The sequence below is a fragment of the Physella acuta genome, unplaced genomic scaffold (genome assembly GCF_028476545.2).
Source record: "Physella acuta isolate Inbredline_101_S28 unplaced genomic scaffold, ASM2847654v3 ptg001203l, whole genome shotgun sequence".
NCBI classification, from domain to species: Eukaryota; Metazoa; Mollusca; class Gastropoda; family Physidae; genus Physella; species Physella acuta.
The window spans coordinates 93,755-100,030 of NW_026732720.1; positions in this window are offsets into that span (position 1 = coordinate 93,755).

Here is a 6,276-nt window from a genome sequence, read left to right on the forward strand (position 1 = left end):
ATGTTAGTACCTTCGCCATTAACACTAATCAACATTTCATAATAGTGCTTACAGGAGGCAAATGCCATGATCATAACAATCAGTATGTTACATTGTGAGATTAAAGGCTTAATCAGTACACCACTTTTACAATTTTTACATAAATATTTTTACAAATAACATATTATATGATAATAGTTACCATAAAATACTTTAAATTTATTTAATTTTATTCGATTTTATGATTTTTTAAAAGTTTCCTTCTTTTGTTCAAATTATGATTTTTTTTGAAAGAAACTGATTGAAATTGGCGAATTTGGTACCCGGGTCTATTAGCCGCCCCCTCTTCAAAAAACACCTCACCCCCACCAAACTGTGGCCAATCACCCTGAGGTATATAAATCCCAGGTAATCCCAAGGATTAGCGGCTGGAAACAGGTGTTTGTAATACAAGATTCTTCGTCTTGTTGCTGGCATATTCTCATAGCTTGTGCCATTTAAATTAATCTTTCAATTAATTGTTAATGACTAATTTAATTCATAATTAGATTAAAATGCAATTTTCTTGCATTGTCATCGGACACGAATCTACGTAGATTCGTGTCCGATGACAATGCAAGAAAATGAAAAAAAATCCCTGCATTTCAAATATATTAAAACAACGGAGTTATAGCCCCTGATTACAAGCACACCAACGGGCATTGTGACTTTGTAAAAGCTCGCAGAATACACTCCACCAACGGCAAACATTTGTCCGGGTCAGTTATTTTCATTTATTTCTATAACACCACGGTCGGTCATAAATTAGCCGTCACCCAGCTGATTAAGTCATATAAATGTCAGCAAATGCCCGATGCAATATTTATGCCCGTGACATTTGTGACCTAGGACATGCTATAGTCCCTGGGTCTGATACTTGTCTATTAGGGTGGTGGGGGGCAGGGGGTTAGATTCTGAATATAGAAGCTGGTGCCATTAAGTGTTGTTTCGTGATGGAAGTGGGTGGGGTGAAAGGGATGGAGTTAGATAAAAGGTCAAGGATCTTTCATATGACGTAGGAGACATAGCTTTTTACTTGCTGACGAAAAAAAAACAAAAAAAAAAAACATTTGCTAATGCTACACATATAATGTTTGATAGTGCTTCAAAAGGGGAGGTATGCAGTGCCGGCGCCAGGTTAGTTAGCGCCCTAGGCAAAACTTATTAAAACTCCCACTTTCACACAAATTAATTACTAAAACATATGTACAAGATATTATAAGAAAACAATCAATTAAAAGTGACATATTAATTTATTATCAATTGCATACACGTTATAAGTAGACATCAAAGTCAAATTTTACTTGCCTCCGCCGTCTCTATTCCAGTTTGCAAGCTTAATCATATTTTATTGAAATTGTTGCTAAGTGCTTCCCCCCCCCCCCTTCACGGGAGAATAAAGTCTGGAAAAAAGCCCACTGAATCAAATAAAAATGTTCTTGTTATGTTGGGCTCTCTGCAGTCCTCCCAAAGTGAGTTCCAAAACGGAACTTACCTGTTTTAAGCTTGACTGTCTTTAGTTATAATTGTAAAATGTCTATATTGTGTGCTTATGTAACGATTTTTTGGTTTATGAAGATAAAAGGTTATAAATAATATAGATTCCAGCCTAAAATTGTTATATATGAATCCTTTAAGAGATGGTAAAAATATGAAAAGACAATTAATTAGATGTTTAATTTACGACTTTTGCAATCTATAACGGCTACTGATATATTTGTTTATCAAGTTGATGATGCTAAAATAACCTACTAAACATTTTTGTTTAGAACTTAAGCTCTATATAATTTTTACAATGGCAAATAATAACTTAAAGTTGTATTTATATGTAAGCGGTCAACCTAAGGTGCAGGAATTTGAAATTAATTTCAAGTTGAACAAACGAATTATCTCCCATGTGAAAATCCAAATACCAAAATTTCCTTCAAGGGAAACAATAACTTTCACAAGAATAACTAAATTAACCAAGTGTAACTAAGACATTCTTAAAATTCACAATAAAACGCTCTAAATTTCATTACGTAATAATTATATTAAAATGTTTTATATTAGCTATGAAACGTTGTAAAAACAGTATATTTTACCTATTTAATACATAACTGTAGGTTTTGTTTGAAAGTTTAAAAGCAGTAGCGTTATTATAACATGTTTTCATTCAACTAAGAAGACAAAATCATATTTAATGATAAATCCTAGTATTATAGGTTTATAAAATTTTAGATCCCTTACATTAAGGGGCTTTTTTTTTTTTTTTTTTATTATTTTTTTTTTTTAAATACTTTTATTTGCAATTTAAAACAAGTACATCAACATCAAATTCTTACATAATTTCGAACATCAAATGAAAACGAAATAGTAATACAATATATTACAATATATTACAATAGTAATATTTCTTTCTTACTTGTAGCCTGCTTTCATTCATTTAAGATGGTTTACATATACATAGATGTAATACAAAACGTCTAAATATAAAGAAAAATTAAAAATTAAAAACCAACCTGAAACTGAAAATGCAAATGTGTAATTAAAATTAAATGATGATTCAAGGGATTTTTTTTTTCTCGGCGTGGTGGGCTGAGGGGACGAGGGGGGGGGGGGGGGGGGGAATTTGTTTTTTTTTTAAAGTAGAGCTGAAATGAATTTGGGATTACAGATCATTAAAATGATACAAATTTTAAGTAATCGGAAAAGTTATGTTATTACAATGAGACACGTAAAAGCAAACACTCTTCCCTTTCAAACATCTATATCTATACAGTCCTCAATTAGTTTTTTTTCCTTTTTATTATTTTTTTGTTTTATTAATTCAATTGTTTTAAACATTTAAATCAGTAATAATAATTTATTTTATAGATTTTACACAGCATCAAAGACATGAACATCAATTGCATATATAATAATCAAATGGAGAAAATAAAATGGCATAAGAACTAGACTAAAATAAGGTGTGCAAACTAGGTTTCTCTTGACTGCTTAGTTTACTGTGCTTTGTCCTTAGCTGAGGAGTCAAAAGTTCACATTGTAGCCGCCCATGGACAGAAATAGAAACGACCTTGGGAGAAGTGTCTCTGCAGTACACATACTGATCCATCATTCCAAAACTTTCCATGACATAAAATTGACCCTTGGCAAAGAGGTCACGCTACCTTGAAAAATCCGCCAGTCCGGTTTGTGGGGGGAAGTGTGTGTGTGTGTGTGTGGGGGGGGGGGGGGGTGAGGTGTGTATCTCTTTCTACCATTCAGGTTGTGCACTTTTAAAAACCTGGGAAACAGAAGACTGTTCTAATGTTAATTTACTTGAGGGCTGATCGAGTGATGTTTAGCTTCAGACTGTCGATATTAATTATGCATCTAGTGTATTTGCTTCTTCTGTAGTTCAAATGTTAGTTTCCTGTAAAAGTAGGATGTCAATATTGTGTTTATTTATTATGTTGTTTATATAATGTGCTTGTCCCTAGCCCCCCTGATGTTCAATGTTGCCAGAGTTAGCATGAATTATTTGGGGTTTTCTTTCGAACATCTGTTTCTGGAGGGCTGGATGGTGGTGGTCTTTTAACGCTAAACTTTCCAGCCGCTGGTTTGCTATCCCGTTGGGCCCTGGTCACGACCCTTTGAGGTGGCTTTACTGTAGGTAATTGATTTTTACTTGAACTGATTGCTTGACTATATGACAGTTGACCCGATACCTTTGTTGCTGATATACTTTGTGAGCTTTTAATTTTCTTTAGCGGTTTCGTTATGTTTTCTGAACTAGTGTTATCTTGAAGAATATCATTTATTGTTTCGTCGACAGCCTCCAAAGTTTCTTGATTCCCATCTTTTTGAGACCCTGTTACTACTTTATACACCAGGACATATTTCTAATTCAAAGTCATAGAAAACGAGACTTATAAGCCCTATTAAAATTAAATAACCGTTTGAAATGTTTGAAATTTAAATAACGAACTTATTCAATCGTTTTCTACATCAATTTTGTGTGACACCAAATTAAAAAAAATAATAAAAAAACGTTTTAATAACAAGCTTTTATGTAATAATGCACTAAAAAGTAGAAAATAAATTATACACTACTATTTAAATAACTATAAAGAAAAGCGTGGGTCTCTTCCTAAATATTAGACACTACTATTTAAATTACTATAAAGAAAAGCGTGGGTCTCTTCCTAAATATTAGTAAGGGTATCCAAATTGGGTACCCTTACTAATATTTAGGAAGAGACCCTCGCTTTTCTTTATAGTTTTTTAAATAGTAGTGTATAATTTATTTTCTACTTTTTAGTGCATTATTACATAAAAGCTTGTTATTAAAACGTTTTTTTATTATTTTTTTTTCCAGTACTTTACATGTTTTATTTACAATAGTTACATGACTAAAAACCATTGTCAAGTTTATAGCTAAAGTTTAGTCAAATATTATGGGATGGCGTAGTCTAGTGGTAAAGAAATAGACTGCTGACCCGACTTCGCGCGCCGATTGAACGTGATGACGCGCTTTTGACGTAGAGCCCTCCCTCGCTGAGCACCCAACACGGCCGTCATGACGCGTGTGGATAGAACTGCCAACTAATTCGGTCCAAATTTTAATTAATTCATAAAAATTAATTAGGCGACTAATTAAGTCAAATTGAATGTCACGATGCATTGTCTTCATGTCTTGACCCACGTTCCAATTATGAACCGTATCTGTTAGTTAGAAGTGTACGAATTTTCGCTCCGGCGTTCCGATCTAGACAGACAGACTACGACAACCAGACAGAGAAAGTGAGTGTAATAAAAGCTTGTAGTGAAAAGGCAAAGTGACTGGTAAAAAGCGCCCCGACTTTTCCAAAATACGGATTCGGGATTTCATTTTCACCATCGCGAATAAATATAGGCCTATATAGACCTAATTTTGTGGTGGGGGTGCAAAATTGATAGTCCCTCATGGGTTCTACCAATAGATCGCTACTCCTTTATACAAGTTTTTAATCATTAGTTACTTTTTAATGACAGCGATTAAACATTTTGCGCCCCCTTAGGGATGGCGCCCTAGGGGCGACCGCCTAGTTCGCCTTATAGGTAGCGCCGCCTCTGGAGGTACTCTAGAGCTGGACAGGGGAACTTTGATAGTGCTACACAAGATGAGGTTTATTTTTTATTTCTTTTGTATAGACAAGCCATGTTTATACAGTTTGTAAATGAAAAAAAGATCTGCAGATCTGCGAGCATTCAGCCTTAAAGCTGTAGTATTGAGAAGTCAGCCGAACGTATTCAATTGAACAGCCGCAGAATGAGCTTAACTTATTCAACCCATAAGCCCGAGTATTCAGGAAAAGCAATAAACATTTGCCATGCAAAAGCCGTATTTAGCCAAGCAATAAATACGCGAGTTATTACATCAAGGTTTAACTGCCATTGTATAGAGTTATTACATGGGTTTTTTTTTTTTTTCGCGTGTGGTAATTATTATTGCGATGTAATTGTTGATTTGTTTTTGTAACTTGGGGAAGGGTGAGTGGACTGAATGTGTGTTTTATGAGCTCATTATTCTGAGATTTAATATCAATTTTCAATACTGGGGTGGAGGGGTGCGTATGGGGGGTTGAGGGGCGGGATCCAGTGACGTCATTCAGCGGCTGCCAGATTTTGTCAAATTTTTTTTACGCGGCAGGAGATTTCTAATTAAAAACTGGCTAATCTTGTCTGCAATAATTATTGGCAGTTTGAGTTTTTAAAGTGCGGTTTTATTTATTTATTTAATTTAACGCCTGCAAATCTAGAAATGAGAAACGTGTATACAGATGCCTGGTAACGATTCCACATCGAGTAAACAGAGCTCACTGTACAAAACGCTGCTCCAAATGAGGGAGGGGTGGTCAAGTCTCCCTACCCTTGTCCAAATATGGGAGGGGTGGTCAAGTTTCCCTACCCTGTAGAAATGTGGGAGGGGTGGTCAAGACTCCCTACCCTTGTCCAAATGTGGGAGGGGTGGTCAAGTCTCCCTACCCTTGTCCAAATGTGGGAGGGGTGGTCAAGACTCCCTACCCTTGTCCAAATGTGGGAGGGGTGGTCAAGTCTCCCTACCCTTGTCCAAATGTGGGAGGGGTGGTCAAGACTCCCTAAACCTGTAGAAATGAGGGAGGTGTAACCATAAGACTCCACATCCTGGTCCAAATAAAGTAGGGGTTGTCGCCACAACAATCTTTACCCCCACCATCCCCGCCCTTTAAAATCAAACTTTTGCAGAGAACGCCTACAGCAGAAAAACTAAACAAA